Source organism: Arachis stenosperma, chromosome 2 (genome assembly GCF_014773155.1).
Source record: "Arachis stenosperma cultivar V10309 chromosome 2, arast.V10309.gnm1.PFL2, whole genome shotgun sequence".
NCBI lineage: Eukaryota > Viridiplantae > Streptophyta > Magnoliopsida > Fabales > Fabaceae > Arachis > Arachis stenosperma.
Genome location: NC_080378.1, coordinates 44,061,974 through 44,081,577, shown reverse-complemented (window position 1 = coordinate 44,081,577; position 19,604 = coordinate 44,061,974). Strand labels below are relative to the sequence as shown.

Sequence of the window (19,604 nt, the reverse complement as noted above, 5' to 3'; positions counted from 1 at the left end):
GCTTTCTGAATGGAGCATCATAGGTATTTTCTATGATGGTCTCTCTGAACTATCCAAGATGTCTTTGGATAGCTCTGCTGGAGGATCTCTTCATCTGAAGAAGACGCCTACAGAAGCTCAAGAGCTAATTGAAATGGTTGCAAATAACCAATTCATGTACACTTCTGAAAGGAATCCTGTGAACAATGGGACAAGTCAGAAGAAAGGAGTTCTTGAGATTGATACTCTGAATGCCACATTGGCTCAGAATAAAATACTGACTCAACAAGTCAATTTGATTTCTCAAAGTCTGTCTGGAATGCAAAATGCACCAAGCAGTACTAAGGATGCTTCATCTGAAGAAGAAGCATATGATCCTGAGAACCCTTCAATGGAAGAGGTGAATTACCTAGGAGAACCCTATGGAAACACCTATAATTCTTCATGGAGAAATCATCCAAATTTCTCATGGAAGAATCAAGAGAGACCTCAACAAGGTTTCAATAACAATAATGGTGGAAGAAATAGGTTTAGCAATGGCAAGCCTTTTCCATCATCTTCTCAGCAATAGACAGAGAATTCTAAGCAGAACCCCTCTGACTTAGCGACTATGGTCTCTGATCTAATTAAAACCACTCAAAGTTTCATGACTGAAACAAGGTCCTCCATTAGGAATTTGGAGGCACAAGTGGGACAGCTGAGCAAGAAAGTTACTGAACTCCCTCCTAGTACTCTCCCAAGCAATACAGAAGAAAATCCAAAAGGAGAGTGCAAGGCCATCAACATGGCCGAATTTGGAGAGGAGGAAGAGGAAGTGAACGCCACTGAGGAAGACCTCAGTGGGCGTGCACTGACCTCCACTGAGTTCCCCAATGAGGAACCATGGGAATCCGAGGCTCAAAATGAGACCATAGAGATTCCATTGGACTTACTTCTGCCTTTCATGAGCTCTGATGAGTATTCTTCCTCTGAAGAGGATGAGTATGTCACTGAAGAGAAAGTTGCTAAATACCTTGGAGCAATCATGAAGCTAAATGACAAGTTATTTGGAAATGAGACTTGGGAGAATGAACCTCCTTTGCTCACCAAAGAACTGGATGACTTGTCTAGGCAGAAATTACCTGAAAAGAGACAAGATCCTGGGAAGTTTTCAATACTTGTACCATAGGCACCATGACCTTCAAGAAGGCTCTGTGTGACTTAGGGTCAAGTGTAAACCTCATGCCTCTCTCTGTAATGGAGAAGCTAGGGATCTTTGAGGTGCAAGCTGCAAGAATCTCATTAGAGATGGCAGACAACTCAAGAAAACAAGCTCATGGACTTGTAGAGGATGTTTTGGTGAAGATTGAAAACCATTACATCCCTGCTGATTTCATAGTCCTAGAGACTGGGAAGTGCATGGATGAAACCATCATCCTTGGCAGACCCTTCCTAGCCACAGCAAAGGCTGTGATTGATGTTGATAGAGGAGAGTTGATCATTCAAGTGAATGAAGAATCCTTTGTGTTTAAGGCTCAAGGATATCCCTCTGTCACCATGGAGAGGAAGCATAAAGAGCTTCTCTCAAATCAGAGTCAAACAGAGCCCCCACAGTCAAACTCTAAGTTTGGTGTTGGGAGACCACAACCAAACTCTAAGTTTGGTGTTGAACCCCCACATTCAAACTCTAAGTTTGGTGTTGGGAGGTTCCAACATTTCTCTGAGGAAATGTGAGGCTCCATGAGAGCCATCTGTCAAGCTAATGACATTAAAGAAGCGCTTGTTGGGAGGCAACCCAATGTTATATTTTAACTATTTTATTTTGTTATTTTATGTTTTTTGTAGGTTGATGATCATGAGAAGTCACAAAATCAATTGAAAAAGCAAAAACAGAATGAAAAACAGGAAGAAAAACAGCACACCCTGGAGGAAGAACCCACTGGCGTTTAAACGCCAGTGAGGCTAGCAGATGGGCATTTAACGCCCAGTCTGGCACCATTCTGGGCGTTTAACGCCAGAAAGGGGCACCAGACTGGCGTTAAACGCCAGAAAAGGGCAAGAACCTGGCGTTAAACGCCAGAAATGGGCACCAGCCCGGCGTTTAACGCCAGAAATGGCTCAAAACGTGATTTTGAATGTCATTTGGTGCAGGGATGACTTTTCCTTGACACCACAGGATCTGTGGACCCCACAGGATCCCCACCAACCCCACCACTCTCTCTCTTCTTCACTCATTCACCATTCACCTCAATACCTCTTCCCCAAAAACCCTTCACCTATCAAATCCCTTCTTTCTCTTCACCACTCACATCCATCCTTCATAAAACCCCACCTACCTCACCATTCAAATTCAAACCACTTTCCCACCCAAACCCACCCTCACTTGACCGAACTTTACCCTTCCCCCTCTCCTATATATACCCTTCTTCACACCTTCATTTTCACACAACCTAAACACCACTTCTCCCCCTCTTTGGCCGAACACAAAAGCCATTCCCTTCTTCCTCATTTCTTCTTCTTCTACTCTCTTCTTTCTTCTTTTGCTCGAGGACGAGCAAACCTTTTAAGTTTGGTGTGGTAAAAGCGTTGCTTTTTCGTTTTTCCATAACCATTTATGGCATCCAAGGCCGGAGAAACCTCTAGAAAGAGGAAAGGGAAGGCAAAAGCTTCTACCTCCGAGTCATGGGAGATGGAGAGATTCATCTCAAGGGTGCATCAAGACCACTTCTATGAAGTTGTGGCCTTGAAGAAGGTGATCCCCGAGGTCCCTTTTTCACTCAAAAAGAGTGAATATGCGGAGATCCGACATGAGATCCGAAGAAGAGGTTGGGAAGTTCTTACCAACCCCATTCAACAAGTCGGAATCTTAATGGTTCAAGAGTTCTATGCCAATGCATGGATCACCAAGAACCATGATCAAAGTGTGAACCCGGATCCAAAGAATTATCTTACTATGGTTCGGGGGAAATACTTGGATTTTAGTCCGGAAAGTCTAAGGTTGGCATTCAATTTGCCTATGATGCAAGGAGATGAACATCCTTACACTAGAAGGGTCAAGTTTGATCAAAGGTTGGACCAAGTCCTCACAGTCATATGTGAAGAGGGCGCCCAATGGAAGAGAGATTCAAGAGGGAAGCCGGTTCAATTGAGAAGGCATGACCTCAAACCCGTGGCTAGAGGATGGTTGGAGTTTATCCAACGCTCAATCATTCCCACTAGCAACCGGTCCGAAGTTACTCTAGACCGGGCCATCATGATTCATAGCATCATGATTGGAGAAGAAGTGGAAGTTCATGAGGTTATAGCTCAAGAGCTTTATAAGGTGGCGGACAAGTCCTCTACCTTAGCAAGATTAGCCTTTCTCATCTCATTTGTCTCCTCTGTTATTCAGTTGGAGTTGACATAGAGGGAGACATTCCCATTGATGAGGATAAGCCCATCACTAAGAAAAGGATGGAGCACACAAGAGACCCCTCTCATCATGAGATCCCTGAGATGCCTCAAGGGATGCACTCTCCTCCATAAAACTATTGGGAGCAACTGAACACCTCCCTAGGAGAACTGAGTTCCAACATGGGACAACTAAGGGTGGAGCATCAAGAACACTCCATCATCCTCCATGAAATTAGAGAAGATCAAAGAATCATGAGAGAGGAGCAACAAAGACAAGGAAGAGACATTGAGGAGCTCAAGCACTCCATAGGATCTTCAAGAGGAAGAAAGAGCCGCCATCACTAAGGTGGACCCGTTCTTTAATCTCCTTGTTCTTTATTTTCTGTTTTTCGAATTTTAGTGCTTATGTTTATCTATGTTTGTGTCTTGTGATCATTAGTGTCTTAGTGTCTATGCCTTAAAGTTATGAATGTCCTATGAATCCATCACCTTTCTTAAATAAAAAAATGTTCTTAATTGAAAAAGAAAAAGAATTGCATGAATTTTGAATTTTATAGCAGTTTAATTATTTTAATGTGGTGGCATTACTTTTGTCTTCTTAATGTATGCTTAAACAGTGCATATGTCTTTTGAATTTGTGGTTCATGAATGTTGGCTCTTGAAAGAATGATGAAAAAGGAGACATGTTACTGAGGATCTGAAAAATCATAAAAATGATTCTTGAAGCAAGAAAAAGCAGTGAATACAAAAAAAAAAAAAACCGAAAAAAAAGGAAGAGAAAAAGAAAGAAAAAGAAAGAATAAAGTTGTGATCCAAGGCAAAAAGAGTGTGCTTAAGAACCCTGGACACCTCTAATTGGGCACTCTAGCAAAGCTGAGTCACAATCTGAAAAGGTTCACCCAATTATGTGTCTGTGGCATGTATGTATCCGGTGGTAATACTGGAAGACAGAGTGCTTTGGGCCACGGCCAAGACTCATAAAGTAGCTGTGTTCAAGAATCATCATACTTAACTAGGAGAATCAATAACACTATCTGGATTCTGAGTTCCTAAAGAAGCCAATCATTCTGAATTTCAAAGGATAGAGTGAGATGCCAAAACTGTTCAGAGGCAAAAAGCTAAAAGCCCCGCTCATCTAATTAATACTGATCTTCATAGATGTTTTTGGAGTTCATTGCATATTCTCTTCATTTTATCTTATTTGATCTTCAGTTGCTTGAGGACAAGCAACAATTTAAGTTTGGTGTTGTGATGAGCGGATAATTTGTACCCTTTTTGGCATTGTTTTTAGTATGTTTTTAGTAGTTTTAGTTGAGTTCTTAGTATATTTTTATTAGTTTTTAGTTAAAATTTACTTTTCTGGACTTTACTATGAGTTTGTGTGTTTTTCTGTGATTTCAGGTATTTTCTGGCTGAAATTGAGGGACCTGAGCAAAAATCTGATTCAGAGACTGAAAAGGACTGCAGATGCTGTTGGATTCTGACCTCCCTGCACTCGAAGTGGATTTTCTGGAGCTACAGAAGCCCAATTGGCGCGCTCTCAACGGCGTTGGAAAGTAGACATCCTGGGCTTTCCAGCAATATATGATAGTCCATACTTTGCCCAAGATTTGATGGCCCAAACCGGCGTTCAAAGTCACCTTCAGAAATTCTAGCGTTAAACGCCGGAACTGGCACCAAAATGGGAGTTAAACGCCCAAACTGGCATAAAAGCTGGCGTTTAACTCCAGGAAGAGTCTCTACACGAAAATGCTTCATTGCTCAGCCCAAGCACACACCAAGTGGGCCCGGAAGTGGATTTTTATGTCATTTACTCATCTCTGTACACCCTAGGCTACGAGTTTTCTATAAGTAGGACCTTTTACTATTGTATTAGAGAGCTTTTGATCATGTTTTTATGATTGAACTTACTTTGGGAGGCTGGCCATTCGGCCATGCCTAGACCTTGTTCTTATGTATTTTCAACGGTGGAGTTTCTACACACCATTGATTAAGGTGTGGAGCTCTGCTGTACCTCGAGTATTAATGCAATTACTATTGTTCTTCTATTCAATTCCGCTTGTTCTTTGTCCAAGATATCACTTGTTCTTCAACTTGATGAATGTGGTGATCCGTGACACTCATCATCATTCTCACTTATGAACAAAGTGACTGACAACCACTTCTGTTCTACAAGCAACCAAGGCTCTAGTGAATATCTCTTGGATTCCTGATACACGATGCATGGTTGATCGCCTGACAACCGAGTGCTCGCCTGACAAACGAGCCAGCCATTCCGTGAGATCAGAGTCTTCGTGGTATAGGCGAGAACTGATGGCGGCATTCAAGAGAATCCGGAAGGTCTAACCTTGTCTGTGGTATTCTGAGTAGGATTCAATGATTGAATGACTGTGACGTGCTTCAAACTCCTAGCAGGCGGGGCGTTAGTGACAGACGCAAAAGAATCACTGGATTCTATTCCGGCCTGACCGAGAACCGACAGCTGATTAGCCATATGCTGTGACAGAGCATAGGAACATTTTCACTGAGAGGATGGGAGGTAGCCACTGACAACGGTGAAACCCTACATAAGCTTGCCATGGAAAGGAGTAAGAAGGATTGGATGAAGATAGTAGGAAAGTAGAGAGACGGAAGGGAAGGCATCTTCATACGCTTATCTGAAGTTCCTACCAATGAATTACATAAGTACCTCTATCTTTATCTTTATGCTTTATTCGTATATCATTATACCCATTTGAGTCTGCCTGACTAAGATTTACAAGGTGACCATAGCTTGCTTCATACCAACAATCTCCGTGGGATCGACCCTTACTCGCGTAAGGTTTATTACTTGGACGACCCAGTGCACTTGCTGGTTAGTTGTGCAAAGTTGTGTTTATTCCATGGTATTGAGCACCAAGTTCTTGGGGCCATTACTTGGGATTATTTGAGTTGTGAAAAGTAGTGATCACAATTTCGCGCACCAAAGACCCGGGAGTAATACTCTCGGTTATTTTTATTGGGTTGAACTTGTGATAACCAAATTAAACTTTGATAGAAAGTTGTTTGTCGGTTTGGACTATACTTGCAACGTGATTATTTTTGTGAAAAATTCTAGACTGACAAAAACTCATATATCACTTAACATTTTCACATCGGCACCATAACTATTTACTTTTCGTCACCTTCTCATGAACTTTTAACCATTTTATAAATCACACGTGCCATGTTCTCTTTTCTCCTTCTTTCTTCATCTTAACAAACCGAACTCTAACCATAAGTTAAAACAAAATCTCTCCTTAAAAGATTGAATTTAAAATATTATACTTTTCTTAATAAATTGAAGAAAAAAAAGGCTCTTTCCATAATAAATCAAAATCAAATAATATTCTTAAATCAAATTTGCTTTTAAATAACGCTTTAAATAAAGTCTTAGAGTTTTGTAACAATTTGGCAGTATTTCCTCTAAAATCAGACTATCCACCCTTCCAGGTCCCTTCCAAACCATTTTCAATTCTCAAAAATCTTTGATAAATCCAACAAACTATATCCATTATCAAAGCATTTATAAATTTGAAAGCTAACTTGTTTCAATATCAAATTATTTTTAACTCTCCATTTGTTACCAATAAATCAACCAACGCTTTCTCAAACTCTTTCCAACAGTTTTAAACCCAAGTCATTCCTTACTTTAGAAATATAAATCAAACCTTTCAATATTAAACCATTTTCTCGATATGTGTAAATATGTAAACCTATTCTTTTCTCAACGTAGAAACATTTCTCAAAATAAGCTTATATGTCAGATTTTCAAATCAAAATCACCTTTTTGTATATCTTTATAAAACTCAGACAGGACCTCCCTTAACATTCGAATTCACCATCCTTACGGGCTACTTCATTCTCTCAACAATTCACTAATTTGATTCCACAATCATCAATACAGCATGATTCTTAATAATCAACCTACTTTAACTCAATTTAATAACCAACAGTCCACTTCGGCATTCAATACCACAATATCCAAATCGAATTAGCATATTCAACAAACAACAATTCCCAAATTATTGCAATAATACTCACTATTATCAAACAAATCTCAAATCAACAACCAAACTAAGAAATTAACATGACCAAAAATTCCAGCAATATTCACAACCTCAATCCAAACTCAATTCATATCTCATTTTAACAAACAACACCAATTGAACACCATTCACAACCACAATTCAACAAATTCACATCAATTAGTAATACTAAACTCTCGTAAATTATTTGCAATTACTCAATAAGCTTTTTAGGCATTCTTAAATTAAAACATTTAATTTTAAAAACAAACCCCCTACCTCAGTTAGTCAAACCGACACGTTATAGAAAATCTTTTACCCTCGGCCCAGAAATGGTGTCAAATCCGACTATGTTCTGTAGCGGTAACAGCCATAAGAGCATCAGCTAATAATAATAACTCAATCCTGACATAAAATCGTTGCGCAAAACTCAATAATCCATAACAAAACAACGACAAAGAGAGGTTTTCTAAGAAAAAGAGGCTTATTGGACCACTAGGAAGGAAGAACAGGGATAGCAGCACCTCTGGTGTGCTCCTCGGTGACCACGGCGCCATTCTCCGATAGCCAGGCACGGCGGTTGGTGCACGAAATTGTGATCACTACTTTTCACAACTCAAATAATCCCCGGTAATGAATCCAAAAACTTGGTGTTCAATACCATGGCATAAACACAACTTTGCACAACTTACCAGCAAGTGCACTGGGTCGTCCAAGTAATAAACCTTATGCGAGTAAGGGTCGATCCCACGGAGATTGTTGGTATGAAGCAAGCTATGGTTACCTTGTAAATCTTAGTCAGGCAGACTCAAATGGTTATGGATGATATATGAATAAAACATAAGGATAAAGATAGAGATACTTATGTAATTCATTGGTGAGAACTTCAGATAAGCGAATGGAGATGCTTTGTCCCTTCCGTCTCTCTGCTTTCCTACTGTCTTTATCCAATCCTTCTTACTCCTTTCCATGGCAAGCTGTATGTTGGGCATCACCGATGTCAGTGGCTACAATCCCGTCTTCTCAGTGAAAATGTTCAACGCACCCTGTCACGGCACGGCTATCCAGCTGTCGGTTCTCGATCATGTCGGAATAGAATCCAGTAATTCTTTTGCGTCTGTCACTAACGCCCCACAATTGTAAGTTTGAAGCTCATCACAGTCATTCAATCATTGAATCCTACTCAGAATACCACATACAAGGTTTAGACCTTCCAAATTCTCTTGAATGCAGTCATCAATTCTAGCTTATACCACGAAGATTCCGGTTAAAGAACCCAAGAGATATCTACCCAATCTAAGGTAGAACGGAGGTGATTGACGGTCACACGTTCATAGGTGAGAATGATGATGAGTGTCACGGATCATCACATTCATCAAGTTGAAGAACAAGTGATATCTTGGAACAAGAACAAGCTGAATTGAATAGAAGAACAATAGTAATTGCATTAATACTCGAGGTACAGCAGAGCTCGACACCTTAATCTATGGTGTGTAGAAACTCCACCGTTGAAAATACATAAGAACAAGGTCTAGGCATGGCCGTGAGGCCAGCCCCCAATGATCTAAGATAGCATAAGACTAAAGACAGCTACCCCGATATCTAATACAATAGCAAAATGTCCTATTTATAGGGAACTAGTAGCTTAAGAATTACAAAGATGAGTAAATGACATAAAAATCCACTTCCGGGCCCACTTGGTGTGTATTTGGGCTGAGCATTGAAGCATTTTCGTGTAGAGACTCTTCTTGGAGTTAAACGCCAGCTTTTGTGCCAGTTTGGGCGTTTAACTCCCATTCTTGTGCCAGTTTCGGCGTTAAACGCCGGGCATTCTTGAGCTGATTTGGAACGCCGGTTTGGGCCATCAAATCTCGGGCAAAGTATGGACTATTATACATTGCTGGAAAGCCCAGGATGTCTACTTTCCAATGCCGTTAAGAGCGCGCCAATTGGGCTTCTGTAGCTCCAGAAAATCCACTTCGAGTGCAGGGAGGTCAGAATCCAACAGCATCTGCAGTCCTTTTCAGTCTCTGAATCAGATTTTTGCTCAGGTCCCTCAATTTCAGCCAGAAAATACCTGAAATCACAGAAAAACACACAAACTCATAGTAAAGTCCAAAAAAGTGAATTTTAGTTAAAAACTAATAAAAATATACTAAAAACTAACTAAAATATACTAAAAACATACTAAAAATAATGCCAAAAAGCGTACAAATTATCCGCTCATCACAACACCAAACTTAAATTATTGCTTGTCCCCAAGCAACTGAAAATCAAATAAGATAAAGAGAAGGGAATATGCAATGAATTCCAAAAACATCTATGAAGATCAGTATTAATTAGATGAGCGGGGCTTTTAGCTTTTTGCCTCTAAACAGTTTTGGCATCTCACTCTATCCTTTGAAATTCAGAATGATTGGCTTCTTTAGGAACTCAGTATCCAGATAGTGTTATTGATTCTCCTAGCTAAGTATGATGATTCTTGAACACAGCTACTTTATGAGTCTTGGCCGTGGCCCAAAGCACTCTGTCTTCCAGTATTACCACCGGATACATACATGCCACAAACACATAATTGGGTGAACCTTTTCAGATTGTGACTCAGCTTTGCTAAAGTCCCCAATTAGAGGTGTCCAGGGTTCTTAAGCACAACTTTATTTCTTTCTTTTTTCTTTTCTTTTTCTCTTTCTCCTTTTTTTTTTCGTTTTTTTTTCTCTTTTTTTTTTCCGCATATACCCCCTTTTTTTTGTATTCACTGCTTTTTCTTGCTTCAAGAATCATTTTTATGATTTTTCAGATCCTCAGTAACATGTCTCCTTTTTCATCATTCTTTCAAGAGCCAACAATTTTAACATTCATGAACAACAAATTCAAAAGACATATGCACTGTTCAAGCATACATTCAGAAAACAAAAGTATTGCCACCACATCAAAATAATTAATCTGTTATAAAATTTAAAATTCATGCAATTCTTCTCTTTTTCAATTAAGAACATTTTTCATTTAAGAGAGGTGATGGATTCATAGGACATTCATAACTTTAAGGCATAGACACTAAGACACTAATGATCATAAGACACAAACATGGATAAACATAAGCATGAAAATTCGAAAAACAGGAAAATAAAGAACAAGGAGATTAAAGAACGGGTCCACCTTAGTGATGGCGGCTTGTTCTTCCTCTTGAAGATCTTATGGAGTGCTTGAGCTCCTCAATGTCTCTTCCTTGTCTTTGTTGCTCCTCTCTCATGATTCTTTGATCTTCTCTAATTTCATGGAGGAGGATGGAATGTTCTTGGTGCTCCACCCTTAGTTGTCCCATGTTGGAACTCAATTCTCCTAGGGAGGTGTTGATTTGCTCCCAATATTTTTGTGGAGGAAAGTGCATCCCTTTAGGTATCTCAGGGATTTCATGATGAGTGGGATCTCTTGTTTGCTCCATCCTTTTCTTAGTGATGGGCTTGTCCTCATCAATGAGGATGTCTCCTTCTATGTCTACTCCAACTGAATAACAGAGGTGACAAATGAGATGAGGAAAGGCTAACCTTGCCAAGGTAGAGGACTTGTCCGCCACCTTATAGAGTTCTTGGGCTATAACCTCATGAACTTCTACTTCCTCTCCAATCATGATACTATGAATCATGATGGCCCGGTCTATAGTAACTTCGGACCGGTTGCTAGTGGGAATGATTGAGCGTTGGATAAACTCCAACCATCCCCTAGCCACGGGTTTGAGGTCATGCCTTCTTAGTTGAACCGGCTTCCCTCTTGAATCTCTCTTCCATTGGGCGCCCTCTTCACAGATGTCTGTGAGGACTTGGTCCAACCTTTGATCAAAGTTGACCCTTCTAGTGTAAGGGTGTTCATCTCCTTGCATCATGGGCAAGTTGAATGCCAACCTTACATTTTTCGGACTAAAATCTAAGTATTTCCCCCGAACCATTGTAAGCCAATTCTTTGGGTTCGGGTTCACACTTTGATCTTGGCTGTTGGTGATCCATGCATTAGCATAGAACTCTTGAACCATTAATATTCCGACTTGTTGAATGGGGTTGGTAAGAACTTCCCAACCTCTTCTTCGAATCTCATGTCGAATCTCCGGATATTCACTCTTTTTGAGTTTGAAAGGGACCTCGGGGATCACCTTCTTCAAGGCCACAACTTCATAGAAGTGGTCTTGATGCACCCTTGAGATGAATCTCTCCATCTCCCATGACTCGGAGGTGGAAGCTTTTGCCTTCCCTTTCCTCTTTCTAGAGGTTTCTTCGGCCTTGGATGCCATAAATGGTTATGGAAAAACAAAAAGCAATGATTTTACCACACCAAACTTAAAAGGTTTGCTCGTCCTTGAGCAAAAGAAGAAAGAAGAGAGTAGAAGAAGAAGAAATGGAGGAGATGGAGGTGGCTTTGTGGTTCGGCCAAAAGGGGGGAGAAGTAGTGTTTAGGGTGTGTGAAAATGAAGGAGTGAAGATGGGTTTATGTAGGGGTGAAGGGAGGGGTAGGGTTCGGCTATGGGAGGGTGGGTTTGGGTGGGAAAGTGGTTTGAATTTGAATGGTGAGGTAGGTGGGGTTTTATGAAGGATGGATGTGAGTGGTGAAGAGAAAGATGGGATTTGATAGGTGAAGGGTTTTTGGGGAAGAGTGGTAGAGGTGATTGGTGAATGGGTGAAGAAGGGAGAGGGTGGTGGGGTAGGTGGGGATCTTGTGGGGTCCACAGATCCTAAGGTGTCAAGGAAAAATCAACCCTGCACCAAGTGGCGTGCAAAAATGCACCCTTTGCCAATTCTGGTGTTAAACGCCAGGCTGGTGCCCATTTATAGCTTTTAACGCCAGCTTTTTACCCCTTCCTGGCGTTTAACGCCAGTCTGGTGCCCCTTTTTGGCGTTAAACGCCCAGAATGGTGCCAGATTGGGCGTTAAACGCCCATTTGCTAGCTTCACTGGCGTTTAAACGCCAGCAAATTCTCCTCCAGGGTGTGCTGTTTTTTTCTTTCTGTTTTTCATTCTGTTTTTGCTTTTTCAACTGATTTTGTGACTTCTCATGATCATCAACCTACAGAAAACGTAAAATAGCAAAGGAAAAATAGATAAAATATAACATTGGGTTGCCTCCCAACAAGCGCTTCTTTAATGTCAGTAGCTTGACAGTGGCCTCTCATGGAGCCTCACAAATGCTCAGAGCAATGTTGGAACCTCCCAACACCAAACTTAGAGTTTGAATGTGGGGGTTCAACACCAAACTTAGAGTTTGGTTGTGGCCTCCCAACACCAAACTTAGAGTTTGACTGTGGGGGCTCTGTTTGACTCTGATTTGAGAGAAGCTTTTCATGCTTCCTCTCCATGGTGACAGAGGGATATCCTTGAGCCTTAAACACAAAGGATTCTTCATTCACTTGAATGATCAGTTCACCTCTATCAACATCAATCACAGCCTTTGCTGTGGCTAGGAAGGGTCTGCCAAGGATGATGGATTCATCCATGCACTTCCCAGTCTCTAGGACTATGAAATCAGCAGGGATGTAATGGTCTTCAATCTTCACCAGAACATCCTCTACAAGCCCATAAGCTTGTTTTCTTGAATTGTCTGCCATCTCTAGTGAGATTCTTGTAGCTTTTACCTCAAAGATCCCTAGCTTCTCCATTACAGAGAGAGGCATGAGGTTTACACTTGACCCTAAGTCACACAGAGCCTTCTTGAAGGTCATGGTACCTATGGTACAAGGTATTGAAAACTTCCTAGGATCTTGTCTCTTTTGAGGTAATTTCTGCCTAGACAAGTCATCCAGTTCTTTGGTGAGCAAAGGGGGTTCGTTCTCCCAAGTCTCATTACCAAATAACTTGTCATTTAGCTTCATGATTGCTCCAAGGTATTTAGCAACTTGCTCTTCAGTGACATACTCATCCTCTTCGGAGGAAGAATACTCATCGGAGCTCATGAATGGCAGAAGTAAATCCATTGGAATCTCTATGGTCTCAGTGTGAGCCTCAGATTCCCATGATTCCTCATTAGGGAACTCATTGGAGGCCAGTGGACGCCCATTGAGGTCTTCCTCAGTGGCGTTCACTGCCTCTTCCTCCTCTCCAAATTCGGCCATGTTGATGGCCTTGCACTCTCCTTTTGGATTTTCTTCTGTATTGCTTGGAAGAGTACTAGGAGGGAGTTCAGTAATTTTCTTGCTCAGCTGTCCCACTTGTGCCTCCAAGTTTCTAATGGAGGACCTTGTTTCAGTCATGAAACTTTGAGTGGTTTTGATTAGATCAGAGACCATGGTTGCTAAGTTAGAGTGGTTTTGCTTAGAATTCTCTGTCTGTTGCTGAGAAGATGATGGAAAAGGCTTGCTATTGCTAAACCTATTTCTTCCACCATTATTGTTGTTGAAACCTTGTTGAGGTCTTTGTTGATCCTTCCATGAGAGATTTGGATGATTTCTCCATGAAGAATTATAGGTGTTTCCATAGGGTTCTCCCATGTAATTCACCTCTGGTGCACGAAATTGTGATCACTACAACTTCGCACAACTAACCAGCAAGTGCACTGGGTCGTCCAAGTAATACCTTACGTGAGTAAGGGTCGATCCCACGGAGATTGTTGGTATGAAGCAAGCTATGGTCACCTTGTAAATCTCAGTCAGGCAGACTCAAATGGGTATAGTGATAAACGAATAAAGCATAAAGATAAAGATAGAGATACTTATGTATATCATTGGTGAGAGCTTCAGACAAGCGCATGAAGATGCCTTCCCTTCCGTCTCTCTGCTTTCCTACTGTCTTCATCCAATCCTTCTTACTCCTTTCCATGGCAAGCTTATGCAAGGGTTTCACCGTTGTCAGTGGCTACCTCCCATCCTCTCATTAGAAATGTTCAACGCACCCTGTCATGGCACGGCTATCCATCTGTCGGTTCTCAATCAGGCCGGAATAGAATCCAGTGATTCTTTTGCGTCTATCACTAACGCCCCGCCCTCAGGAGTTTGAAGCACGTCACAGTCATTCAATCATTGAATCCTACTCAGAATACCACAGACAAGGTTAGACCTTCCGGATTCTCTTGAATGCCGCCATCAGTTCTCGCCTATACCACGAAGATTCCGATTAAAGAATCCAAGAGATAAACACTAGAGCCTCGTATGCTTGTAGAACAAGAGTGGTTGTCAGTCACTTTGTTCATGAGTGAGAATGATGATGAGTGTCAATCATCACCTTCATCAAGTTGAAGAACAAGTGATATCTTGGACAAAGAACAAGCGGAATTGAATAGAAGAACAATAGTAATTGCATTAATACTCGAGGTACAGCAGAGCTCCACACCTTAATCTATGGTGTGTAGAAACTCCACCGTTGAAAATACATAAGAACAAGGTCTAGGCATGGCCGTGAGGCCAGCCTCCCAATGAGGGTTCAATCATCAAAACATGATCAAAAGATGAAAATACAATAGTAAAAGGTTCTATATATAGAGAACTAGTAGCCTAGGGTGTACAGAGATGAGTAAATGACATAAAAATCCACTTCCGGGCCCACTTGGTGTGTGCTTGGGCTGAGCAATGAAGCAATTTCGTGTAGAGACTCTTCTTGGAGTTAAACGCCAGCTTTTATGCCAGTTTGGGCGTTTAACTCCCATTTGGGTGCCAGTTCCAGCGTTTAACGCTGGGATTTCTTGAGGTGACTTTGAACGCCGGTTTGGGCCATCAAATCTTGGGCAAAGTATGGACTATCATATATTGCTGGAAAGCCCAGGATGTCTACTTTCCAACGCCGTTGAGAGCGCGCCAATTGGGCTTCTGTAGCTCCAGAAAATCCACTTCGAGTGCAGGGAGGTCAGAATCCAACAGCATCTGCAGTCCTTTTCAGTCTCTGAATCAGATTTTTGCTCAGGTCCCTCAATTTCAGCCAGAAAATACCTGAAATCACAGAAAAACACACAAACTCATAGTAAAGTCCAGAAAAGTGAATTTTAACTAAAAACTAATAAAAATATACTAAAAACTAACTAGTACTAAAAACATACTAAAAATAATGCCAAAAAGCGTACAAATTATCCGCTCATCACAACACCAAACTTAAATTGTTGCTTGTCCCCAAGCAACTGAAAATCAAATAAGATAAAAAGAAGAGAATATACTATAGACTCCAAATTATCAATGAAACTTAGCTCCAAATTAGATGAGCGGGACTAGTAGCTTTTTGCCTCCAAACAGTTTTGGCATCTCACTTTATCCTTTGAAATTCAGAATGATTGGCTTCTTTAGGAACTCCGAATCCAGATAGTGTTATTGATTCTCTTAGTTAAGTATGATGATTCTTGAACACAGCTACTTTATGAGTCTTGGCCGTGGCCCAAAGCACTCTGTCTTCCAGTATTACCACCGGATACATACATGCCACAGACACATAATTGGGTGAACCTTTTCAGATTGTGACTCAGCTTTGCTAAAGTCCCCAATTAGAGGTGTCCAGGGTTCTTAAGCACACTCTTTTTTGCCTTGGATCACAACTTTATTTCTTTCTTTTTCTTTCTTTTTCTCTTTCTCCCTTTTTTTTTTCGTTTTTCTCCTTCTTTTTTTCCCTTTTTTTTTGTATTCACTGCTTTTTCTTGCTTCAAGAATCATTTTTATGATTTCTCAGATCCTCAGTAACATGTCTCCTTTTTCATCATTCTTTCAAGAGCCAACAATTTTAACATTCATGAACAACAAATTCAAAAGACATATGCACTGTTCAAGCATACATTCAGAGAACAAAAGTGTTGCCACCACATCAAACTAATTAAGCTAGTTTTAAAGATGAATTTGAAATCCTGTACTTCTTGTTCTTTTGTGATAAAAACAGTTTTCATTTAAGAAAGGTGATGGATTCATATTCATAGCTTTAAGGCATAGACACTAAGACACTAATGATCATAAGACACAAACATAAAGCACTAAAATTCAAAAAACAGGAAAATAAAGAACAAGGAGATTAAAGAACGGGTCCACCTTAGTGATGGCGGCTTGTTCTTCCTCTTGAAGGCCTTATGGAGTGCTTGAGCTCCTCAATATCTCTTCCTTGCCTTTGTTGCTCCTTTCTCATGATTCTTTGATCTTCTCTATTTTCATGGAGGAGAATGGAGTGTTCTTGGTGCTCCACCCTTAGTTGTCCCATGTTGGAACTCAGTTCTCCTAGGGAGGTGTTTAGTTGCTCCCAATGGTCTTTGTGGAGGAAAGTGCATCCCTTGAGGCATCTCAGGGATCTCTTGATGAGAGGGGTCTCTTGTTTGCTCCATCCTTTTTTTAGTGATGGGCTTGAGGTCATGCCTTCTCAGTTGAACCGGCTTTGGATGCCATAAATGGTTATGGAAAAACAAAAAGTAATGCTTTTACCACACCAAACTTAAAAGGTTTGCTCGTCCTCGAGCAAAAGAAGAAAGAAGAGAGTAGAAGAAGAAGAAATGAGGAAGAAGGGAATGGCTTTGTGTTTCGGCCATTAGGGGAAGAAGTAGTGTTTAGGGTGTGTGAAAATGAAGGAGTGATGATGATAGTGGGATTTGATAGGTGGGGGTTTTTGGAAGGATAGATGTGAGTGGTAAAGAGAAAGATGGGTGGTGGGTTTGGTGAGGATCCTGTGGGGTCCACAGATCCTGAGGTGTCAAGGAAAAGTCATCCCTGCACCAAATGGCAATCAAAATCACGTTTTGTGCCAAATCTGGCGTTAAACGCCGGGCTGGTGCCCCTTTCTGGCGTTTAACGCCAGGTTCTTGCCCTTTCCTGGCGTTTAACGCCAGTCTGGTGCCCCTTTCTGGCGTTAAACGCCCAGAATGGTGCCAGACTGGGCGTTAAACGCCCAACTGCTAGGCTTACTGGCGTTTGAACGCCAGCAGCATCTTCCTCCAGGGTGTGCTATTTTTCTTCCTATTTTTCATTCTGTTTTTGCTTTTTTCATTGATTTTGTAACTTCTCATGATCATCAACCTACAAAAAAGATAAAATGACAAAAGAAGATAGTTAATTATAAAACATTGGGTTGCCTCCCAACAAGCGCTTCTTTAATGTCAGTAGCTTGACAGAGGGCTCTCATGGAGCCTCACAGATACTCAGAGCAATGTTAGAACCTCCCAACACCAAACTTAGAGTTTGAATGTGGGGGTTCAACACCAAACTTAGAGTTTGGTTGTGGCCTCCCAACACCAAACTTAGAGTTTGACTGTGGGGGCTCTGTTTTGACTCTGATTTGAGAGAAGCTCTTCATGCTTCCTCTCCATGGTGACAGAGGGATATCCTTGAGCCTTAAACACATAGGATTTTTCATTCACTTGAATGATCAGTTCACCTCCATCAACATCAATCACAGCCTTTGCTGTGGCTAGGAAGGGTCTGCCAAGGATGATGGATTCATCCATGCACTTCCCAGTCTCTAGGACTATGAAATCAGTAGGGATGTAATGGTCTTCAACTTTTACCCAAAACATTCTCTACAAGTCCATGAGCTTGTTTCTTTGAATAGTCTGCCATCTCTAGTGAGATTCTTGCAGCTTGTACCTCAAAGATCCCTAGCTTCTCCATTACAGAGAGAGGCATGAGGTTCACAATTGACCCTAAGTCACACAGGGCCTTCTTGAAGGTCATTGTGCCTATGGTACAAGGTATGGAAAACTTCCCAGGATCTTGTCTCTTTTGAGGTAATTTCTGCCTAGACAAGTCATCCAATTCTTTGGTGAGCAAGGGAGGTTCATCTTCCCAAGTCTCATTTCCAAATAACTTGTCATTTAGCTTCATGATTGCTCCAAGATATTTAGCAACTTGCTCTTCAGTGAGATACTCATCCTCTTCAGAGGAAGAATACTCATCAGAGCTCATGAAAGGCAGAAGTAAGTCCAATGGAATCTCTATGGTCTCATTTTGAGCCTCAGATTCCCATGGTTCCTCATTGGGGAACTCAGAGGAGATTGGTGTACGCCCATTGAGGTCTTCCTAAGTGGCGTCCACCTCCTCTCTTTCCTCTCCATATTCGGCCATGTTTATGGCTTTGCACTCTCCTTTTGGATTTTCTTCTGTATTGCTTGGAAGAGTACTTGGAGGGGGTTCAGTAACTTTCTTGCTCAGCTGTCCCACTTGTGCCTCCAAATTCCTAATGGAGGACCTTGTTTCAGTCATGAAACTTTGAGTGGTTCTGATTAGATCAGAGACCATGGTTGCTAAGTCAGAGGGGTTCTGCTTAGAGTTCTCTGTCTGTTGCTGAGAAGATGATGGAAAAGGCTTGCCATTGCTAAACCTGTTTCTTCCACCATTATTGTTATTGAAACCTTGTTGAGGTCTCTCTTGATTCTTCCATGAGAAATTTGGGTGATTTCTCCATGAAGAATTATAGGTGTTTCCATAGGGTTCTCCTAGGTAATTCACCTCTTCCATTGAAGGGTTTTCAGGATCATAGGCTTCTTCCTCAGATGAAGCATCCTTAGTACTGCTTGGTGCATTTTGCATTCCAGACAGACTTTGAGAAATCAAATTGACTTGTTGAGTCAATATCTTGTTCTGAGCCAATATGGCATTCAGAGTATCAATCTCAAGAACTCCTTTCTTCTGATTTGTCCCATTGTTCACAGGATTCCTTTCAGAAGTGTACATGAATTGGTTATTCGCAACCATTTCAATTAGCTCTTGAGCCTCTGTAGGCATCTTCTTCAGATGAAGAGATCCTCCAGCAGAGCTATCCAAAGACATCTTGGATAGTTCAGAGAGACCATCATAGAAAATACCTATGATGCTCCATTCAGAAAGCATGTCTGAGGGACATCTTCTGATTAATTATTTGTATCTTTCCCAAGCTTCATAGAGGGATTCTCCATCCTTCTGTCTGAAGGTTTGGACTTCCACTCTAAGCTTACTCCATTTTTGAGGTGGAAAGAACTTTGCCAAGAAGGCATTGACTAGCTTTTCCCAAGAGTCCAGGCTATCTTTAGGTTGTGAGTCCAACCATATTCTAGCTCTGTCTCTTACAGCAAAAGGGAATAGCATAAGTCTATAGACTTCAGGGTCTACCCCATTAGTCTTGACAGTGTCACAGATTTGCAAGAACTCAGCTAAAAACTGATGAGGATCTTCCATTGGAAGTCCATGGAACTTGCAATTCTGTTGCATTAGAGAAACTAACTGAGGCTTAAGCTCAAAGTTGTTTGCTCCAATGGCAGGGATAGAGATGCTTCTCCCATAGAAGTCGGGAGTAGGTGCAGTAA

General features: G+C 41.2%; 1 non-coding gene across 1 annotated transcript; it reads left to right on the top strand.

The window, feature by feature from the left end:
- The first annotated feature begins 19,146 nt into the window (after nucleotides 1–19,146).
- LOC130964099 (small nucleolar RNA R71) lies at nucleotides 19,147–19,254 on the top strand. Its single transcript, XR_009080208.1, has one exon. It is a non-coding gene; the product is annotated as a small nucleolar RNA R71 (small nucleolar RNA).
- Nucleotides 19,255–19,604: the final 350 nt, after the last annotated feature.